The following is a 24,390-nucleotide window of genomic DNA, read 5'->3' as shown; positions in this document are numbered from 1 at the left end:
GAGAAACTTGGTTTTTTAATTCCTGTAAATTCAAAACATGCCCAAAAATCATGAAACTTGGCATAGTGTCATGACATGGCACCAACATGCTGTGGTAGATTTTCTGCCCGATTTGCGAAGGCGCTCACATTAACAGTCAAGAAAGTCGTTTTGGAACAAGTGCTGTCACGTTACAAATCGGAAACGCAAGTATTATTGAAACCGTGGGCGTTCTACTTACCAATTACGTGCCGCCACGCGTCCCCTTTTTTTATTGGCTAGGAGGTGTCGTGCTGGGTAGCTATTTGAGTACGGGAGACGTATGATCAGACCCCTGCGCATGCTCATTGGGAGGAGAGCCCTTTGACCTCTACACGTCGTGCACCTCCCTCCCAACGTCTCCATTAATGGCGCCCGAGCCCCTGTTCTATGGTGTGGCTATATGTCTCACTGGACTGAGATTTAACAGAGAAAAATGAAAATCTAAAAAAGAAAGTTTTGCACTGATCTTGATGAAAGATCCGACGGACCTATATAGCATCGACTGCGACTTATAGCAAGCATGATGAATATAAGGACGATGAACAGTGGATAATAATTGTCTTACATATTTAGGAACATAATTAAAAAAAAGCCACATGCGGCAACGCCCGAAATACACAAGGGCAAAAGAATATGGAAGACAATGATCTGGCTCGCTGATCTCTACTTTCTTGATGCGTTGCTGCACCGGGGGAACTAGTCTCTGTGGCAAGCGGTGATGTGCTCTTTCTTGTCCTCAAGATGCTGCTTCAGAGCATCCATGGATTCCTCCACCAGCCTTCTGCGCTCAATGCACAACATGGCATTCTCATCCATAAGTTTCTCGACGATGACGCTGGTCCTCTTCAACAAGGCAGTGGTCTCCTCCTGCTGCTCCGCACTTCCGACGATATTCACCCTCAGTAGGTCATGCTCAGCCAGGAGCTTTGTATTGCTCTCAGTTAGTTGCCGGATGACGCTGGTAGCCTGTTCAAAAGAGGCTTTCATGTCGTCCTGCAACCTCGCCCAGCCGGAGATCTAATCCATCTAGCTATGGACTATCGCATGCATGCGCCTGTAAGAGTCCTAGCCTGCCCGCTAGACATTTTCCCAGGCCGCCGCAGAACGGGAGGACATCTCCGCTACATTCACGGTGCGGCGGGACATCTCTTCTGCTTTCGCGGCGCGGCCAGACCAGTCTGCTGCACCGATGGCGCGTCGGGATCTCCATGCTACTTCAGCGGCACGGCGAGACCTCTGTGCCGCTACGACCGTGCGGCGGGATATGCCAGTTGTGTTCGCGGTGAGGCAGGACATCTCTCGTGCTTCCGCTTCCATGCTCGCATCTCCCTGGTGGCAATCTCTCGACCCAGAACTCATGCTGGCCATGGCAGCCGCAAGGGAACGGTGATGAATGACTTGTTTGTTTTTGTGGATGAGGAGTTGAGGAGGAATGTGCAGTCATCTTGGAGTAGTAGTATTTATAATCGAGTACTAATACGCTCCTAAGTGGGAAACCGTTTAGGTTTTGATCGGTGTGAACAGGTTTGCAATTTGGAATGTGACAGGACGCAAGCTCAAAATTTATTGATGGTTATAAGTGCGGCACTATTCCCAAGGCTTAATGTGGGCACGCCTTCTCGGCCGCGTATGTGGTGTTTGCACCATAGGGTGCACCACAATAGGAAATGTCAGCACACGTCTTGTTCCAATAACCATGCGCGCTCGGTATTACCATCGTGCACGCTTCTTTTAATTAGAATGTGTGTGCCCGTCTAGCGCACACAAGTTGAACTATCTAACTGTTTCTGTTTGTTGTGTCTAATCGCAAACAGTTCATTTGTGTGTAGTGTATGCCATCAATCACAGACACTTTGATCTGGCTGACCCGTTTGTATTCTGTTGCCTAATCGCAAACAGTTAATCCTTCTGAAGCATATGCCCTCAATCGCACACACCTTTATCTAGCTTCCCATTTCTATTGTTCCTCCTCATCACAAACAGTTCATCTGAGTGAACCGTATGCTGTATATCGCACATGCCTTCATCTAGCTGTCCGTTTCTTTTGTTCCGCCTCTTCGCAAACAGTTCATTGAACTGAACCGTATGCCTTGCATTGTACACGCAACTAAAATCTGAACTGTGTTTGATGGCTCCGCCATCGCAAATGTTTTGCACCTTTTTTGACGGTCCTTTTACACCATCGTTTGTGATTATTGCATCGCACACAGTTTCATCGAAGGGTCTCTGATCATAGTGTCGCATTAGCAGCATCCTACAGTAGTGCTTGCCTTCGGGCGGGCCTTCGGTCACCACGACGGTGGCCTTCATCTTAGCCCAGTGCATCTTGACATGGGCAAAGGCCATCCATGCACCCTCTATACAGTTGCATCATATGGTTGTTCAACAGCGCCGGATGCTCTGGCGCAAGGAACTGTGACCAGAACAACTTCTCTGTCGTGTTCCCTTCCTGGGCTCGGAAGAACTGCGCGGTGTCGGCAGCGCTCCTTGGAAGATCCGCAAAGGCGTTTGGAGAACTCCAAAGTCGAGTGAGCAAGGCATATCTTTGACCTCAAAATATACGCTTCAAAAGAAAGGGCTTACCAGCCGCTATCTGTCCAGCTTGCCGGATCTCTTCACGAGCACCCCGGGACTCGGTCCGGGACTCTTTGGCCTCGTTGAGTGCTTTGGTGAGTTTGGCCTCTTGGTCCGTTGTCTTCTCCTCCAAATCCTCGCATTTGCCGATGGCGTCCTTCAGCTCTTGCTCCACTTCGGCCACCCTCTCTTCGTGCTGGCGATGGGCGACCTGTTGGGTCTTTAATTTCGCAGCCGCTTTGTCAGTGGCCGCTTTGCTCGCCTTCGCCTCCTCTTTGGCTTGGGCAAGGGCGGTCTTGAGGGTCTCGACCTCGGCCGTGCTTCCTACAATAATAATCATAGCAGCACATGAGTTAAACTATGAATTTTCATATCATTTCAGATATATAAAGCACTTTTAAACGTACACACATACCTTGTGCCTCATCGAACCGCTTGTTAACACGGTCGATCTCATCATCAGCCAGCTTCAGCTTTCGATTGAGTTCAAAAACTTCAGCGGCCTGGGCGGTTGCCGCCAACAGGGAAGCCTGTTATCAATAAGAAAAGTATGCTACCTCTTCCGAATACTAAATGATCCTCTGTTTGGCTTTTTTCAAAAACCAGACAGAGTATCAGGGCTACTATCTATATACATGTATATTCCTTCATATGATAAGCGTCTAAGAGTATTACGCCGCATACCTTGAAGCTTGTTAGCAGGCTGGTGAAGGCTTCGTTCAGCCCGCTCTTGGCGGACTGAACCTTCTCAACCACCACACCCATCAGGGTGCGGTGCTCCTCCATGATGGAAGCACGTCGTAGTGCTTCCACCAGAGCATTCGGCACCTCCGGATTAGTGGAGGTCGCCGTCGGAGTTGACGCTCTCCCTCCTTCAAAGAGGGCTGCTCACTCGATCCCGGAGCCATTTGGGTCTCCGGAATAATGTTCGGCTGGGGGCCGGACTAGTCAGTGCCCCCGTCGTCGGTCACGATGGGGGTTGCCCCCCATGTTTTCGGCAGCCGAGGTATCACCCTCGGGCGCCATCTCGACAGCCTCACTCACCCCTCCGCGCCCTGGAGAGGTCCTTTGTCGGATAATGGGTTCCGGCAAACCCTTGTGAGGTTCGAACTCTCGGGTGCGCATGAGGAACACTCTCTTCCTAGCTCGCTCGCTCAACGATCCCACGGCCTAGCTCGACGGACCCAAAGAACAACAAACACGGGGGTTTATACTGGTTCGGGCCACCTTGCAGTGTAACACCCTACTCCAATGTGTGGTGGTGGATTGCCTCGAGGGGCTGAGGGTGAACTTGTACAATCATCGAACAACCTCAGGAGGTGAGGTGTTCTTGTGCTCGGTGAGCTGGTGTGTGTGATGATGATCTGAATGATCCGTCCCCTCCTATGGTGGTGGCTAGGTCCTATTTATAGTGGCCTTGGTCCTCTCCCCAAATGTTAGGCGGGAAGGGATCCCACAACGACCAAGTTTGAAGGGGGACAACTAGTACAAGCCATCCTGACAAAAGGTGGTCTTCGCCTGCCAAAGGCTCTGGTGGTGATGCTGTTGTGGGCTCTGCGATGACCTCCGTCCTGCCGTCCTGCTCGTCTTGGTCTTGTTGCACCGATATGGAAACCTTTGCCTGATGCCTCGGGACTCCGCGCATGCGCTTGCCTCCTTAGCACCAAAGAGGAAACTGGTACACTGCGCCCGCTGGCGCCCGCCTGGCCATGGTCGTCATGGCTCACGTGACGTGAACCTCGGGAGGTGCCCCTTGCATAGATATCCCTGCTCCTCGGGAGCCAGCCTAGTGAGGCCATCCCCAAGGAGGTCTTGGTGTCATCCACCTCATGAGGCTTGGCCCCTCGCGAGGGTCTTGGGTTGTCGCGGCTGAAGCTGGGCCATACCAGCACTACAAAAAAATACACTTCCGTGATGATACGTGTTTGTCACAGTAGGTCACGTTTTCTTTCATGCATCTACATCCATGACATTTTAATGACAGAATCAAGATAGTCAGACCTGTGTGCTGTCGTAGAAGTGTTCCATGACATTGCCAAAATTATCATCACGGAAGTGTCCACTTCCATGACGATAAATGCTGCGTCATGGAAGTGCTTTCGTCAAGGGTGAACGGCATGTGGCATCCACCATAACGGCTCGCCGTTAAGCTATCGGGTCCGGTTTTGGATCCGATAACCTGCTAACAGCCATGACCAATGCCGAATTTCCACATGTAAAATTCTCATTGGCCGACGGAACCACGTGTCAGCTCCGCGTTGGCATAGATCTCATCCACTCATTGGACAGGAGGTGCCTATGATACGTCGACACGTGGCACGACCCAACAGAGGCCCATTCCGGTGAAAAGGCCAGCCCAGCTAAAGGCACACCATGTTTTTTCAGACACTCGTGAGTTGGCCCGTTAACAACCTGCCATGTTTTGGGTCAAATTAAGGCCCATACCAGATCAGGCCCGTTCACAGCCTGCCGTGTTTTCGGCCAAATTACGGCCCATATCAGATCAGGACCGTTAACAAGCCACTGTTCTTTTGGTCCCATTCTAAGACAGGTTTGTATTTCAGCCTGTTAAATGTCCGTTTACGAGTTCGGCCCGATAATAGTTTTGGCCTATTAGCGGCCCTTGGTGTATCTGGGATGTTGTCGGCTCAGTTTAACTTTAGGCCATTTAACAACCCATGCAGAAACTAGGCTATTTCTTGTCCGAAGTAACTTTAGGCCTCTTAATGGTCCGTAGTCTTTGTGGATGAATTTCAGCGCAACTGGCCTATCGGCCTGTGTAATAGTTGGGCCTAATGACAGCCCGCGTTGAATCCGGCCTACTTACAGCCCATCTGATAATGGCATGTGACAATTTTAGGCCTATGGCCCGCGTAGATAGCGGCCTGCTTAAAGCCCATAATTTTATTGGGCCAAACAGGCCCGAGATATATTTTGGTCTGTTAACTGCTCGTCCTATTTGGGCCAAACATGGGCCTTAGGAAGTTTGCTTGTATTGGCCCATGATTTTTTCGGCTCAACGCTAGCCCAATCTAGGTTTTAGCCTGTTAAAAGCCCATGGTATTCTCTGGCCCAGCTGGCCAGAACTTTACTCGGCCTGTTAAAGGCGGGAAACAACTATATGTTTAGACTTGCTAATGGCCCAAGATGATTATAGGCCCACATTTTGGCCCATATGAGTAACGGGCCGGCCTGAAGACCGACAACAGTGAGATCCACTGAACCTTCCGGCCTAAATTACAGCATACCGACCAAGAATAAGCCTAGACTATACAACAAAGAAATTGCAGCATATTACATCCCCTCGGCATCAAAGTTCGCCGCCATTGATAATAAAGGGGAACCAGACAGCAGATTACATAAACTGGGCAGGTCGCCACCAGTAGAAGCTAACTGGCGAACAAAATAATAGACAGAACCGACAACACTTCAACACAGTTCAATAAAGGTTAGCCCGGCCCAGGAGCTGCAGCGCAAGCAGCTTAGCAACCTGATGAGACTGTGCTTCTTTGGCGCTCATATCCACCAACTTAAGCTACATAGCATCAATAAATGCCATGTACTTACGGTTAATCTTGCATGGATATTGGAGTTCCAGTCGTATTTGAGCGGAAGCATGTATTTCTGCATGAATTTCAGACTGAAGAAGTCGAATAGATTCAGGCGGCGACTTCTTCAAGCTTGTGTCACTGAGTAACTTTGACACTACATCAAGATGTAACTTCGTGGTTGTATCCCTACCCTCAATATGTGTTGCCCTCTCCTTTGGAATATGTGTTAGAGGGACAAACAATGGGTTCGTCTCACTATCATTATGGCAGTTCTTCCTAGCAGTAGTGTTGTGGTTACCCTGAAAGAGAAACAAGTAGGTAGATAACAGGTTTTGCACGTATAAGCATCATCTCTGTCAATTCATCTCATTTCTTTGTCATAGATAAAGAGACACGGTTTAAAATAGCATTAACATAACATGCATTGTTCATAGTTAAGACAGCAGGAAATGGCATTGTGCAGGAACGCCCAGCTTCACCAGATCACTGGACTACAGATCAAGAACACAAGCATAGATGTAGTTTTAAACAACGTATAAGCATGAATGGTGAGTGTACTGTCAATTTATACCATTTCAGATTGGTAAATAAGGAGACATGATTTAAATAACATTAATATATATGGCATTGTTCATAGTTGAGACATAGCAGGATATGACATTGTGCTGTTGTTGGTAGTGTCACACACCACTGGATTACAAATCAAGAACACAAGCATACACATAGTGCTAAAGAAGATAACTTGCTATGTTTAGTTTAATTTACATGGTACGAATAAGGAACTAGATTGTACAACTAAAGACTGAAATTGAGAAGGACAAACTTATGTTTATGTACTTCTACTTTATAAACTTTGAACAAGCAATTTGATGCAGACGACAAAAATAAACAACATTTGCACTCATAGCTATCCAAATATACACAACAAAGTTTGAAGGCTTGAGGAGGACAAATTTGCATTATAGTGAAGACAGGCTCTATAAAGGCCTTGTCCATATTGATGGGGGGCAATTCAAGAAGTTTACTGCACACTCTTCTTCAAGAGTATTGCCTTTATCCTACATTTTGTTGAGAGTAAATATAGATGTGAAAATATAGGAACAAATGGCGATTATTTAACTTAAGATGCAGAGTACAAATGTAAATATAGCATACAGGCAGAAGGCACTAACAAGAGCAATGCAGAGCTAAACTTCTTCACTAACATTGGTTTCATTCAATATTTTGGCAAGAGTAAATGTAGATCTGATGTGTAGAAAAATGGAGGACAAAGGAAAATAAGTTGCAAAGTGTACATGAAGAACTAGCTGACAAATATAAGTACAGTGATGAAGGATAACAGATACTTACAAGAACAATGTAGAACTAAATTTCTTCATAGGCATTGGGTTTATTCTACATTAATTTAAGCATTAATATAGATCTGATAATTGGGAGCGAACAGTGGATAAGCAAGCTATAATGCACAATGATGTCACATAATCCACATGGTATGAATGTAAGGACAACAATAGGACAATAGGTACTCATAAGAGCAAAGCAGCGACCAACATAATTGCGATATCCTAGGCTTTGCGGTGCCGGTTCTATCGCCAATATACGTCGGGTGCTATGTGATTTCTCCGATAGCACCACCTTTTTCAAGGACTTTGCTTGTACTCCTTCAGGTTCTGCAATCACCCTCTTCCTTTTAGATGTCTGAAATACAAGAACAGTATTTGAATGGAAAAACATGGTATGACGACAAATGGAATAGGTGTTGATAATGGATGGGCATGGCATCTTCACACATATCATGAGTAAACTAAGCAGATGATGGTGCAACGAAGCAAAAGAAATGCAAGACACCTTATGCAAGATATGTGCAACCAATAAAACATTGCCAAATTAGAACATGCACCTTATTGGTGAACAGGATAGGCCACCTGCCTTTGACTCCTTGAGCTCAGAATAGTCATTAGGATCATATTCTGAATACGAATCTATAGGTCGGGAGGATGTGGGTTTCATTGCATCCACAATGGACCTCAATCCCTTGATGCCAAGTTTGTTACCCATTGAACTGTTCCGCAATATTCTTCTGATGTGCACATTCTTATATTCATTATGATTGTGTACAATATCAGTAAAGCATGAAAACACAACTAGTAGTGAGATTATCTTTGTAATGCAGAGGATATTGTAATATAATAGAGGCTCCCTGTGAACCCTTGTGTGCTATCACTGGATTCTAATGAGAGAGCCCATGTGTGCTATAATATGGTGAGTAGATTAATATAATCTGGCACAACTACACAAAAAATAGGCTCCCTATTGGGGGCCCCAGATGTAAGGATAGTTGGCAGATGATAGGTTCATAATATACCGTATAGAAAGTTTATTGCAAGGATAGTGGTGCACGTGCTTTTCGAAAGTAAAGTAGGAACATTAGCTGACCAATTAAACGTTATCTGTTTTAGTAATATTAGCATCGTATCAGATTCTTATTTTAGCAACAAGTTTGGAATTATGAGTGGCACGTTGTTTAGCTTGATGGATTCAGGAGCAGTGCTAAGAAGGTACGATGATGGTACTTAATATAAAGGCATGTCTGCATGCAAGTCGCATGACTTTTGTCATTTGGGTCAGTCAACCATTTCAGGCAGTTGTATGAAGATCCTACGTCTCCTAACCCTTCTTCTTCCTCGTCTCTAATTCTTCCCATACAGAACACCGCATGGGCCACCAGCCAAACCACCGGCCCTGACCCCCCTCCCCCCGCCCTCCCCTGAACAGACCCCCACCGCTTGTGTTGCTCCGGCACCCCCACCCACGCCCTACTCGCGTCGAGTTTTCTTTGTTCGGTGAGGCCCCAACACCGCCCCCCACAACCACCGTCCCCACCCAAGCCCCTTCCTTCGCACCGGCAAACTCCGTCGAGCTCTCAAAAATCGACTGACCCAATTTTGAAATTTAGTCTACTGTCATTTAACTAGTGTGGAATATTAAAGGGGAAAACCATAAGCATTTCGAGTATAGTGTTGAGCGTGCCATGGCGGATCTGAAGGTGCAAACCGGACAAAGGCAACTTCGCAACCAATGTTTCCTTTAAACTAGCAAGTAAGTGATGGACAAGAAATCAGAGTAAAGAAGTGGCGATCTATTTTCTTGCTGCGATAAATAAGTTGAGCAGATACGAAAGAGTATCGCCTCTGGTGCGGCACCGTGTATGCATCTGCTGAGAATTTTACGGTGCTGCGGTAGCGATGGCTATCAGCGGCATGGAAGCAGATCTATGAGGGTAGACGGTGGCGGTGGGCGCGGTGGACGAGACAGTCGTAGGAGCGGCGCCGGCAAGGTGGATGACGACGGGGATGAAGCAAGAGGACGGGATGCAAGGACCCCTGGTCTGAAGCCGTGAATGAGAGAGGTCAATCTCTTGTAATGGACAACGACGTCGAGGTATCAGCTCTGGCATGGTGGAGGAGGACGGCGGTGGATGGGGTGGCGGACGGAGGAGGCTGGGGTGGAGAGGGTGTTTTGGTGCCCACGGAGTACGAATGGGGAAATGAGGGAGAGAGGAAGGGGGAACCATGTCTTCAGGGCGCGCTTGTCTCAAATGAGAGGAAATTTACAAACTTAGCCCCCGTTTAAAATTTCCTACATCACAGCAATATTAGTCGGTTAGGAATAGGACGGTAATGTTGCATACACCGAATATTTGCCGACGAGAGTTTGTTTTTGGCGCCCACCGTGTATGAATCAGGGAGGGAGTCGATTTCGGCCGAGGAGACACTGTGTTTTGGCGCACACCGTGTATGAATCCGGGTGATAGGCGGTTATGTCATGTTTGAGTGAAATTACAAACCTACCCCTACCGAAACCTATAGAAGTCGAGCCGATAGGCTTTGCATGTCTGGGATAGGCAGTAATTTCCATCTCGTAGATTTTGGTTTCGGGCAGTTACTGCGAGTTTCCCCGCTCCGTTCAATTTTTTGCAGAGCAAGAGTGCACGTTTACCGTGCCAACTCAATTCAAATCCAGTTTGTATTCTATTTTTGTTTGGGCAGGATCCATTTTCGATTGGAATAAAATTCTATATACATCACCTTTTTATATATACTTTCAAAAGAACAACACCCTTTATACATAAATATGGTTTACAAATGGCATGATCTCAGATTCATAAGGCCGTATCCATCTTAATTTGGATTTTCAAATATTTGAAACCACTTTATGTTGAAATCCAATGTATGCATTCCTCGCTAACTGTCTCCAATTAATGTGTGTTTCATGCGTTTTTTACTTCTCAAACATGTATAATGTGTTTCACACACGCAACATATAGTGTAATCACGTTTAGACATTAATTGCATATAAACCATGCATTGTCTCTAATTAAAGAATCTATGGTTCACTAATATTGATAAACTATATAACATTACACGTGTCCCCAAATTCAAATGAATATGCATGTTTGATACACCAATCTGCGTTATGATATTATCGATGTCATGATCCCCAGTTTAAATATTTGAATCCCCTTTAATCAAGATATTCGTCTCATATAGCTATCACTCATGCTGATATAGGAGTATCTCTCTAGACCTATACGCGTTCATCGTCTCTCGGGTATCTCTCGTGTTACATGTATGTCGACAATGATCTTTTATCTTCGTAACACACTGACGGTACTCTCTCCCTCGACCTTCATCACTCTATCTCTCTCTAAGTATATCTCGCTTCCTGCTATGTGTCTCTAACCATGATTCTCCATGTGAAATCTCTTTCTCTCACACAAACACAAACTTCGTCTCCTGGAGTCTCATTTCTCTCTACTATTCCCCTGTGTGCCACTCACACACCCCCTCTCACACAGAGATATCTTTCGCTCCTTAGGTATGAGAAGCTATGACTCTTCCTCTTAAATATCTCTTTCTCACACACAAACACAAACTCTGTCTCCCAGGGTCTCATATCTCTCCACCATTCTCTTGTATGTCGCTCACACACACTCTCTCCCCCCTAGAGATATCTTGTGTTCCCTCATATGTCTCTCTAGCTATCGCTCTCGTTGTGAAATATCTTTCTCTCTCGCAAGACATAAAACTCTGTCTCTCGGGATCTCATTTCTCTCTGATATTTGTTTGTATGTGACTCACATGCACCCTCTCTCTATCTCTCTCACACCCACACACATGACTCAGCCTTCTGATCCACTTGACTCCTATCTCTAACGCACACTAGCTAGCATCTTTATCTTTCTATTTATCTGTTTCTCCATCAACCTTCTTTCTCGCCCTCACTCTTGCTTCCTATCATGCACACTATATATGTTTCTCTATACATGCAGTCATGTGCCCTCTTTTTATCTTTCTCTCACACACACATAACTTCACCCTCTGAACCACCTGGCGGTCATCTCCAACACTCAAACTAGCTGATGTCCCTCTAGCTACCATCTCTATCTCTGTATCTATCTGTAGTTTCTCCGTCAACATTTCTTTCTCGCACGCACTCTTGCTTCCTATCACCCACACTGTATATGTCTATCCATACATGCATCTATAGGTTGATCTCTTTTGCACAATTGTTGTGTCTCGCTCCCTCTGCTCGCCATAGATGCATGCTCCAGCCCATGCCACTATCTCTTAAAGACAAAAACACATGCCCAATTATCGGGCCTTCTTCCCTGCACTCTCACATGCATGCATATTGTCATACCGATCCGTCTCTCCCATGTCGTTGATCTTATGACTTATGTCTTCTTTCTTTTATCTCGATCATAAGTGCGCGCACACACACACGTCCCACGTATACATGTATACCTCTCGCACATGCACATTCAAGGTCTCCTATGTCTCCATACATAGTTAATTACCCTCAGCCCTAACACCACATCGAAACATTCTCTTCTTCTGTGCACAAAACTTCCGCTTGGATGGGTAAAACACACACTCACACTTAACAATCTCCTTCTAGCTACCCCCCTCTCACTCTTCCCCTATATCCCCGAAACCAATAAGACCATCCCTTTGTTTAATTCCTGCCTACATGTACCATCGATATATAGTAGTCTTCCTCGGTGTCTCTCAAACAAACACGTTCTCTTGATGTCGACTCCTCTCATGCGCACACGCCTTCTCTTCCCTCTCTACGGGCCTTTTATCTCTCGCACCCCCTCGTTGGTGGCCTCTGCCATACACATCACCTCTCTATGATGAAGCCACGCACACTTAAATTACATCCTCCATCGAGGACCTCGCGTCACACATACACACACGCACCCCCCCACACACACTAAGACTCAACTCACACACACATGCTCTAGGCGGAGCATTTGTTCCTACCCCCTTCGTCCAACCTTACTTGTATGATAAACAATCACCTTAATTTACTTGTATAACATGGACAAATTCCACTTTAGTTTAGTAGTTAGCAAACTTATCATCTCTACTCTTATAAAAAAATCGACTTGGTGATGACGGTGTGCCTGCCATCTTGTAATATAGACCGTACGATCTATATCTGATGGATAGCAAACTATGACAATTTTACAAAAGATACTAGCACCTCTCTCCACATTTATAGACAAGGCCTTGCCTCGTTCATCCTTATCTCCCACAACCTCATTGCTGAGCAATTAAAAAAGAAAGACACTGGAACAATCTAGCATGGTGGCCATTGCCGCCTGCCAGCGCCGTCCATCCCCATGCATCCGCCCAGTCCGACCACCAGTCACCAGCATGCTACCACTACTGCAGGATGCTGCTAATGCGACACTATGATCAGAGACCCTTCGACGAAACTGTGTGCGATGCCATAATCGCAAACGATGGTGTAAAAAAACCGTCAAAAAAGGTGCAAAACATTTGCGATGGAGGATGCATCAAACACGGTTCAGATTTTAGTTGCGTGTGTGATTCAGGGCATATAGTTCAGTTCAATTAACCATTTTCGATGAGGAGGAGCAAAAGAAACGGGCAGCTAGATGAAGGTGTTTGTGATGTACAACATACGGTTCACTCGGATGAACTGTTTGTGATTAGGCAACACAAAAGAAACGGTCAGCCAGATGAAGGTGTGTGCGATATATGTCATGCGGTTCACTCGGACGAACTGTTTGCGTTAACACAAGAGAACAGAAATGGTTCAACTTAACAAGACGTGTGTGTTGTGCGATGGGATTGCATACAGAATAACAACATACACACACATGCACACACACACACACACACACACACACACACACACACACACACACACTTATAAGGACATGCTTGCATATCCAAATTAAACATCCACTTACATAGGTGGCTACTACAACCATGTCATTTGCACACACCAAAGTAAACTATTAAATGCATAATTACATAGGTGGATACTACACACATGACATTTCCACACACCAATAAAGTAAAGTATATGTTACATGCATGATTAACTAGCATAAACGATCATCTGATCATCACCTACTTCTTGTTACGCTTCCTCTACTTGTGGCTCGATCCGGGCTCGTTGATTTAGGTAACGAGGCACTTCCTCATGTCAATGATCCGCTTGTGCATCTTGTAACATGTGTACACGCTCTTGGTCGTAAACCTGAGGTGAGGTTCATCCAGTTGCCGCATCCAGGCCCTGTGCTAGGATAGGGGGCTTGTTCTCTGGGCATCCTGCTTCATCTTTTCGTAGTAGGGATCGATGATGGCCGAGGCGAGTTCGACCAAGGAGTACTTCTTCGTGCTGCCCCAGACCCTATAGTGGTCATGGATTTCAACAAGGTTCTTGCAGGCCAAGCCTGTAATACTGAGCGCTCTTACATCGTCTTTGGTTTCCACCGTGGCGAACTTGTAGTCGGTGCTGTTGACAAACCTATTGAAACGGTCGCAAGGCTCTGTGTCCATGCAGTAGTGTAGATGAGGACATGATGGCGCACACACAACTGGGCAACGACAACCTTCCGATCTATGCTGGGACGACCGATGGTGTACTGGAGGTCGATGCCGACCACCTTGTACTTGTCTCTAGCAAGCAACTACTCAACGCTGTTGATGTAGTCGTCCACCATGGCTGAGTCGATGGTGTACACCACCGAGAGACCCGTCTCCCTCGCGTGGGTCTCCACTCTATGCTCGCCGAACTCCATTGTTGCGCCACTCGACATTCCCTCTCTATGTGTCGTCATGGGTGTGCTTGTTGTGTTGTGGGGCGCGATCGAAAGGTTGAAGAGACTAAGGTTATAATGGTCGCGGGAATTAAAGGGGAAGCCGGACGGCCAGGAATATCGGCAGGCCCTGATGGCAGTTCTAATTTGTAGCGCGTAACTCCAGTGTGCCGCACATAACTGCATCGCGTGGCAACACGCGCGGCGCAACCGCATGCATACGGCCCACCCGACGTGATCGTTCGCACGCCCACCTGTTGGCAGAGCGCGCGTGGAGGGACGCGAGCAGAGCACTTCGCGGTCGCCTCAACGGCGAGCAACCATATATATATGCAAGGAAAAGTTGTCCACAAGCCGAGCGCGCTGACGAACGCGAGCAGAGCGCGCCGCGGCGCCTAACGGCGGGATAGACCTTCATTCAAGCCAATCAAAATAAGACTGGAACGGACATGTCTGTATTGAGCAAAGGGATCGCACATGTCTGTATTGACTGGCACGAGAATGCAACAGAAAAATAAGAATTAAGGCCACGATGATGCAATCGCAGTGGTGGTTACAGGAGGCAAGAAGAAAGATGCATCCATCAATGTACGACCTCCTCCTCCTCAACTCAGTGCGCCGGCCGGGCCACCGACAGTCGGCTAAGGAGCGGTGGCTTGTGTGGCGAGGTCAAGGTGCTTCTCAACTAAGGCATCCAAGGCTTCCAGCTGGCTGAAGAAGGCCAACGTCATAGCGTCCTCACTGGCCTTGTAGATACCTATGTACATGATTCGCTCATACACATGGATGTGTAGGTCGACGGTTTCTTGCAGGGCGAGGCGCCTTGCGGCGAGCACGACCTCCAGGTGGACATTCTTCATGGCATCGGCGGGCAGTCGTAGGGCCACCAGTTCTTCAAAGAGGTTCCGACCATGGAGGCTGATTAGGGTGGCAGGCAATGAGGAGCCCGGGCGCGCGGGCTGGAGGAGTACGGTGATGTTGTCCGCGAGCTTCTTGACGATGGTGAACCTGTTGGTGGTACGAACGATCATCTGGTCCAACTAAGAGTCATAGCTGGCGTCGATGGCGGCCATCCACCAGCCAGTCGCCAACACCGTATGGAGACGATCCACGGTGCCATACCGCAGGCCGGCGTCGTGGACCATTTGGCACAGCCACTAGCTGCTCGTGCGCATCGCCGCCATGGGTCTGGAGTGGGCACTTTTGCGCTTATTAGTGCAGGTGCTTAGGAAAATGCTTAGGTGCGTACGATGTGGTAGATGCACTGGAATGGAGGCGTGCCGTTATATGAGTGCAAACTGTGTTGCATTCACATCGTGCTGCCTCTTTTCTCGGTCCTCCCATTACTTCCCTGACGCATTCACACGATGCTAATTGAAGGAGGATGCATCATTGGCCATTCAACATTTCGGGAACCACTACCCTCTCCCTCGTCTGCATTAAAGTCGTATCGGGAACTACACCGCCCGCTGTCAAATCGAATAGTATTGCGCCGCCTGCTAGTGATTTTTAGCTTCATATTTTGACAAATCGCAGTGTTACAAGGTTGGCAAATGGGAATGTTACTAGATCAACAAATGTCAATCTTTCTAGTTTGACAAATGGCAACATACCCAATATGACAGATGCAAATCGCACCAAATTGTTTGTAAGTGGTTCACACGGGTCATCCAAAAGAACCGTTTGTGTTCAAGAGATGCACAAATCCTGCTCTCACTTTGCATACGGGTGTTCTATCTGAAACCATCATGCTTGTTGTGAGAAGCTCTGGTTTGTGAGAAGCATATACCCAAACCTGCCCCAAATGAGACAAAAACATTACCACGACATCTTGATGCCCCTCCATGATAGCATGCCAAGTTTCATGAATTTCAGATGAGTTTTGTATTTACTAGAATTTAAAAACTAGGTATCTCAATGTTTGCGGCCGAGTGACGGTGGCAGGGTGTTTGACATTCATTCCCATTTCTTGCATGGGACCTAAGCATGCACCCAAGGACAAAGATTTGATTTTTCAACTAATTTGTATGCATTGGAGCATGTGCATGTAGTTCAAATTTGAATTATGCACATAAATGCATAAAACTCACTTAATGCATAACAATGTCCAAACGAACCCCGAAAAATCACAAAAAATAACACAACTCCTATTGTTCTATGTTGACACGAGAAAAAAAATTGAAAGCAATAAGAGGCAATGGATATCGTTTCGCCCCCAAAGGTGGGGCGTTCCCTACTGAAACCATCATGCTTGTTGTGAGAAGCTCTGGTTTGTCAGAAGCATATACCAAAACCTGCCCCAAATGGGACAAAAACTTTGCCACGGTCAATACAATTATAGCATGAATAATAACATTTATCATGATATAAGGAAATATAAGTAACAACTTTATTATTGCCTCTAGGGCATATTTCCTTCAATCTCCCACTTGCACTAGAGTCAATAATCTAGATTACACAGTAATGATTCTAACACCCATGGAGTCTTGGTGCTGATCATGTTTTTCTCGTGAGAGAGGCTTAGTCAACGGGTCTGTAACATTTAGATCTGTATGTATCTTGCAAATCTCTATGTCTCCCTCCTTGACTAGATCGCGGATGGAATTGAAGCGTCTCTTGATGTGCTTGGTTCTCTTGTGAAATCTGGATTCCTTTGCCAAGGCAATTGCACCAGTATTGTCACAAAAGATTTTCATTGGACCAGATGCACTAGGTATGACACCTGGATCGGATATGAACTCCTTCATCCAGACTCCTTCATTTGCTGCTTCTGAAGCAGCTAGGTACTCCGCTTCACACGTAGATCCTGCCACGACGCTTTGCTTAGAACTGCATCAACTTATAGCTCCACCGTTCAATAAAAACACGTATCCAGTTTGTGACTTAGAGTCATCCGGATCAGTATCAAAGCTTGCATCGACGTAACCATTTACGACAAGCTCTTTGTCACCTCCATAAATGAGAAACATATCCTTAGTCCTTTTCAGGTATTTCAGGATGTTCTTGACCGTTGTCCAGTGATCCACTCCTGGATTACTTTGGAACCTCCCTGCTAAACTAATAGCAAGGCACACATCAGGTCTGGTACACAGCATTGCATACATGATAGAGCCTATGGCTGAAGCATAGGGAACATCTTTCATTCTTTCTCTATCTTCTGCAGTGGTCGGGCATTGAGTCTGACTCAACTTCACAGCTTGTAACACAGGCAAGAACCCTTTCTTTCCTTGATCCATTTTGAATTTCTTCAAAACTTTATCAAGGTATGTGCTTTGTGAAAGTCCAATTAATCATCTTGATCTATCTCTATAGATCTTGATGCCCAATATATAAGCAGGTTCACAGAGGTCTTTCATTGAAAAACTCTTGTTCAAGTATCCGTTTATGCTATTCAGAAATTCTATATCATTTCCAATCAACAATATGTCATCTACATATAATATTAGAAATGTTATAGAGCTCCCACTCACTTTCTTGTAAATACAGGCTTCTCCAAAAGTCTGTATAAAACCATATGCTTTGATCACACTATCAAAACGTTTATTCCAACTCCGAGAGGCTTGCACCAGTCCATAAATGGATCACTGGAGCTTGCACACTTTGTTAGCACTCTTTGGATCGGTAAAACCTTCAGGTTGCATCATATACAACTCTTCTTCCAGAAATCCATTCAGGAATGCAGTCTTTACATCCATTTGCCAAATTTCATAATCATAAAATGCAGCAATTGCTAACATGATTCGAACAGACTTAAGCATCGCTACGGGTGAGAAGGTCTCATCATAGTCAACTCCTTGAACTTGTCGAAAACCTTTCGCGACAAGTCAAGCTTTGTAGACAGTAACATTACCGTCAGCATCAGTCTTCTTCTTGAAGATCCATTTATTCTCTATGGCTTGCCGATCATCGGGCAAGTCAACCAAAGTCCACACTTTGTTCTCATACATGGATCCCATCTCAGATTTCATGGCCTCAAGCCATTTTGCGGAATCTGGGCTCATCATCGCTTCCTCATAGTTCGTAGGTCCGTCATGGTCTAGTAACATGACCTCCAGAACAGGATTACCGTACCACTCTTGTGCGGATCTTACTCTGGTTGACCTATGAGGTTCGGTAGTAACTTGATCTGAAGTTTCATGATCATTATGATTAGCTTTCTCACTAATTGGTGTAGGGATCACAGGAACTGATTTTTTTGATGAATTACTTTCCAATAAGGGAGCAGGTATAGTTACCTCATCAAGTTCTACTTTCCTCCCACTCACTTCTTTCGAGAGAAACTCCTTATCTAGAAAGGATCCATTCTTAGCAATGAACGTCTTGCCTTTGGATCTGTGATAGAAGGTGTACCCAACAATCTCCTTTGGGTATCCTATGAAGACACATTTCTCCGATTTGGGTTCGAGCTTACAAGGTTGAAGCTTTTTCACATAAGAATCGCAGCCCCAAACTTTAAGAAACGACAACTTTGGTTTCTTGCCAAACCACAGTTCATAAGGCGTCGGATTTAGATGGTGCCCTATTTAACATGAATGCAGCCATCTCTAAAGCATAACCCCAAAACGATAGCGGTAAATCAGTAAGAGACATCATAGATCGCACCATATCTAATAAAGTGTGGTCACGACGTTCAGACACACCATTACGTTGTGGTGTTCCTGGTGGCGTGAGTTGCGAAACTGTTCCTCATTGTTTCAAATGAAGACCAAACTCGTAACTCAAATATTCTCCTCCACGATCAGATCATAGAAACTTTATTTTCTTGTTACGATGATTTTCCACTTCACTCTGAAATTCTTTGAACTTTTCAAATGTTTCAGACTTATGTTTCATCAAGTAGATATACCCATATCTGCTCAAATCATTTGTGAAGGTGAGAAAATAATGATACCCGCCGCGAGCTTCAATATTCATCGGACCACATACATCAGTATGTATGATTTCCAATAAATCTGTTGCTCGCTCCATTGTTCCGGAGATGGAGTTTTAGTCATCTTGCCCATGAGGCATGGTTCACAAGTACCAAGTGATTCATAATCAAGCGATTCCAAAAGTCCATCAGAATGGAGTTTCTTCATGCGCTTTACACCAATATGACCCAAACGGCAGTGCCACAAATAAGTTGCACTATCATTATCAACTCTGCATCTTTTGGCTTCAATATTATGAATATGTGTATCACTACTATTGAGATTCAACAAAAATAGACCACTCTTCAAGGGTGCATGACCATAAAAGATATTACTCATATAAATAGAACAACCATTATTCTCAGATTTAAATGAATAACCGTCTCGCATCAAACAATATCCACATATAATGTCCATGCTCAACGCTGGCACCAAATAACAATTATTCTGGTCTAAAACTAATCCCGAAGGTAGATGTAGAGGTAGCGCGCCGACGGTGGTCACATCGACTTTGGAACCATTTCCCACGCACATCGTCACCTCGTCCTTAGCCAATCTTCACTTAATCCATAGTCCCTGTTTCGAGTTGCAAATATTTGCAAATGAACCAGTATCAAATACCCAGGTGCTACTGCGAGCATTAGTAAGGTACACATCGATAACATGTATATCACATATACCATTCTTCACATTGCCATCCTTCTTATCCACCAAATACTTGGGGCAGTTCCGCTTCCTGTGACCAGTCCCTTTGCAGTAGAAGCACTCAGTCTCAGGCTTAGGTCCAGACTTGGGCTTCTTCACCTGAGCAGCAACTTGTTTGCCGTTCTTCTTCAAGTTCCCCTTCTTCCCTTTACCCTTTTTCTTGAAACTGGTGGTCTTGTTGACCATCAACACTTGATGCACCTTCTTGATTTCTACCTCCGAGGCCTTTAGCATTGCCAAGAGCTCGGGAATTGTCTTATCCATCCCTTGCATGTTATAGTTCATCATGAAGCTCTTGTAGCTTGGTGGCAGTGATTAAAGAATTTTGTCAATGACACTATCATCAGGAAGATTAACTCCCAGTTTAATCAAATGATTGTTATACCCAGACATTTTGAGTATATGTTCACTGACAGAACTATTCTCCCCCATCTTGCAGCTCTAGAACTTATTGGAGACTTCATATCTCTCAATCCGGGCATTTGCTTGAAATATTAACTTCAACTCCTGGAACATCTCATATGCTCCAAGATGTTCAAAACGTCGTTGAAGTCCCGATTCTAAGCCGTAAAGCATGGCACACTGAACTATTGAGTAGTCATCAGCTTTGCTCTGCCAGACGTTCTTAACGTCATCAGTAGCATCTATAGCAGGCCTGGGCCCAGTGGTGCTTCTAGGATGTAATTCTACTGTGCAGCAATGAGGATAATCCTCAAGTTATGGACCCATTCCGTGTAATTGCTACCATCATCTTTCAACTTAGCTTTCTCTAGGAACGCATTAAAATTCAAAGGAACAGTAGCACGGGCCATTGATCTACAAGCAACATAGACATGCAAAATACTATCAGGTACTAAGTTCATGATAAATTAAAGTTCAATTAATCATATTACTTAAGAACTCCCACTTAGATAGACATCCCTCTAATCATCTAAGTGATCACATGATCCAAATCAACTAAACCATGTCCGATCATCACGTGAGATGGAGTTGTTTTCAATGGTGAACATCACTATGTTGATCATATCTACTATATGATTCACGCTCGACCTTTCGGTCTTAGTGTTCCAAGGTCATATCTGCATATGCTAGGCATGTCAAGTTTAAACCGAGTATTCTGCGTGTGCAAAACTGGCTTGCACCCGTTGTATGTGAACGTAGAGCTTATCACACCCGATCATCACGTGGTGTCTTGGCACGACAAACTTTCGCAACGGTGCATACTCAGGGAGAACACTTGTACCTTGAAATTTACTGAGAGATCATCTTATAATGCTACCGTCAATCAAAGCAAAATAAGATGCATAAAAGATAAACATCACATGCAATCAATATAAGTGATATGATATGGCCACCATCATCATCATCAAAGCACCATCATGATCACCATCGTCACCGGCGCAACACCTTGATCTCCATCATAGCATCATGATCGTCTCGCCAACTATTGTTTCTACGACTATCGCTACCACTTAGTGATAAAGTAAAGACAATTACATGGCGATTGCATTGCATACAATAAAGCGACAACCATATGGGTCCAGCCAGTTGCCTATAACTCCGTTACAAAACATGATCATCTCATACAATAAAATTTAGCATCATGTCTTGACCATATCACATCACAACATGCCCTACAAAAACAAGTTAGACGTCCTCTACTAGGGATGGCAATTTTATCCATGGATCTGGATACCCATGGATACCCGACCCGGTTGGGCAAGGGTATGGAGCGCATTTCTACCCATGGGTCCGTGGATATGGATACCCACGAACAGCCGGGTTGGGCACGGTTATAATTTGTGCTCCATGGATATCCAATGGGTACCCGCATGACATGTGGGGCCATATGCCAGTGACAGTAGAAAGAGCGAATCAATGGGAAATGGCAGGCAATATGCAACTGGTGCCATAAGCTATATGCTGCAGAATCAACCTCTGGTATGTCACACTTAAGGACTCATCGTATTACTTGTTGCCTACTTATGCATGTAGCTTATGTTGTCATTTGGGAGTGAATGATGATGAGCTAATTTGATCTTTGGGAAGGCTTCATGCTGACTTTTCTATGCCCATGGAGCTCCATGGGTATGTGGGTATCCAGCGGGTTTGGGCATGGGCACAAGTTGTGCCCATGGATAATTTGGTGGATGGCAGAGAGTAGGAAGATGGGTCATGGGTTGGATTTGGACCAGCTCCACCCGCCCTAAACCCGACCCATTGCCATCCCTATCCTCTACTTTGTTGTTGCAAGTTTTACGTGGCTGCTACGGGCTAAGCAAGAACTATTCTTACCTATGCATCAAAACCACAACGATATTTCGTCAAGTATGTGCTGTTTTAACCTTCAACAAGGACCGGGCGTAGCCACACTCGATTCAACTAAAGTTGGAGAAACTGACACCCGCTAGCCACCTGTGTGCGAAGCACGTCGGTAGAACCAGTCTCGCATAATACGCATAATGTTGGTCCGGGCCGCTTCATCCAACAATACCGCCGAATCAAAATATGACATGCTGGTTAGCAGTACGACTAGTATCGCCCACAACTCACTTGTGTTCTACTCGTGCATATAACATCTACGCATAAACCTGGCTCTGATACCATTGTTGGGAAACGTAGTAATTTCAAAAAAAATCCTATGCACACGCAAGATCATGGTGATGCATAGCAACGAGCGGGAGAGTATAGTCCACGTGCCCTCGTAGACCGTAAGAGGAAGTGTTTTATCGATGCGGTTGATGTAGTCGTACGTCTTCACGATTCGACCGATCCAAGTACCGAACGCAGGACACCTTCGAGTTCAGCACATGTTCAGCTCGGTGACATCCCACAAACTCACGATCCAGCAGAGTGTTGTGGGAGAGTTCCGTCAGCACGACAACATGATGACGGTGATGCTGAAGCTACCGGCGCAGGGCTTCACCTAAGCACTACAACGATATGACCGAGGTGGACTATGGTGGAGGGGGGCACCGCACACGGCAAAGAGATCAATGATCAACTTGTGTGTCTATGGGGTGCCCCCTCCCCCGTATATAAAGGAGTGGAGGAGGGGGAGGAGGCCGGCCTCCTAGGCACGCCCCAAGGGGAGTCCTACTCCCACTGGGAGTAGGATTCCCCCCTTTCCCTAGTTGCATTAGGAGAGAAGGAAGGGGGAGGAAGGAGGAAGGAAAGGGGGGCCGGCCCCCCTCCCAATTCGGATTGGGCTTGGGGGGCGCCCCCTCCTTTGCTCCTTTCCCCTCTCTCCCACTAAGGCCCAATAAGGCCCATATACCTCCTGGGGGGTTCCGGTAACCTCCCGGTACTCCAGTAAATGCCCGATCTCACCTGGAACCATTCCGATGTCCAAATATAGTCGTCCAATATACCGATCTTTATGTCTCGACCATTTCGAGACTCCTCGTCATGTCCATGATCATATCTGGGACTCCGAACTACCTTGGGTACATCAAAACACAAAAACTCATAATACCGACCGTCACCAAACGTTAAGCATGCGGACCCTACGGGTTCGAGAACTATGTAGACATGACCGAGACACATCTCCGGTCAATAACCAATAGCGAAACCTGGATGCTCATATTGGCTCCCACATATTCTACGAAGATCTTTATCGGTCAAACCACATAACAAGATACGTTGTTCCCTTTGTCATCGGTATGTTACTTGCCCAAGATTCGATCATCGGTGTCTCAATACCTAGTTCAATCTCGTTACCGGCAAGTCTCTTTACTCGTTCCGTAATTCATCATCCCGCAACTAACTCATTAGTCACATTGCTTGCAAGGCTTATAGTGATGTGCATTACTGAGAGGGCCCAGAGATACCTCTCCGACAACCGGAGTGACAAATCCTAATCTCGATCTATGCCAACTCAACAAACACCATCAGAGACACCTATAGAGCACCTTTATAATCACCTAGTTACGTTGTGACGTTTGGTAGCACACAAAGTGTTCCTCCGGTATTCGGGAGTTACATAATCTCATAGTCATAGGAACATGTATAAGTCATGAAGAAAGCAATAACAACATACTAAACGATCAAGTGCTAAGCTAACGGAATGGGTCAAGTCAATTACATCATTCTCTAATGATGTGATCCCGTTCATCAAATGACAACTCATGTCTATGGCTAGGAAACTTAACCATCTTTGATTAACAAGCTAGTCAAGTAGAGGCATACTAGTGACACTTTGTTTGTCTATGTATTCACACATGTACTAAGTTTCCGGTTAATACAATTCTAGCATGAATAATAAATATTTATCATGATATAAGGAAATATAAATAACAACTTTATTATTGACTCTAGGGCATATTTCCTTCAAGCACGACACCTTCCACCCAAATCACCGACCCCTCCACCAAATAAGCGCCGGCCTAAGCCATGGTGCACACAGTATAGCCAGGACCTCAAGGAGCATTTGGCAGCGGAGAAGCAAATCGTGGCCGCACGCGCGGATGAGGTCGCGATGGCTTCC

This window comes from Triticum dicoccoides, chromosome 1B (assembly GCF_002162155.2).
Source record: "Triticum dicoccoides isolate Atlit2015 ecotype Zavitan chromosome 1B, WEW_v2.0, whole genome shotgun sequence".
NCBI classification, from domain to species: Eukaryota; Viridiplantae; Streptophyta; class Magnoliopsida; order Poales; family Poaceae; genus Triticum; species Triticum dicoccoides.
Note: the sequence above shows the minus strand (reverse complement) of the source record.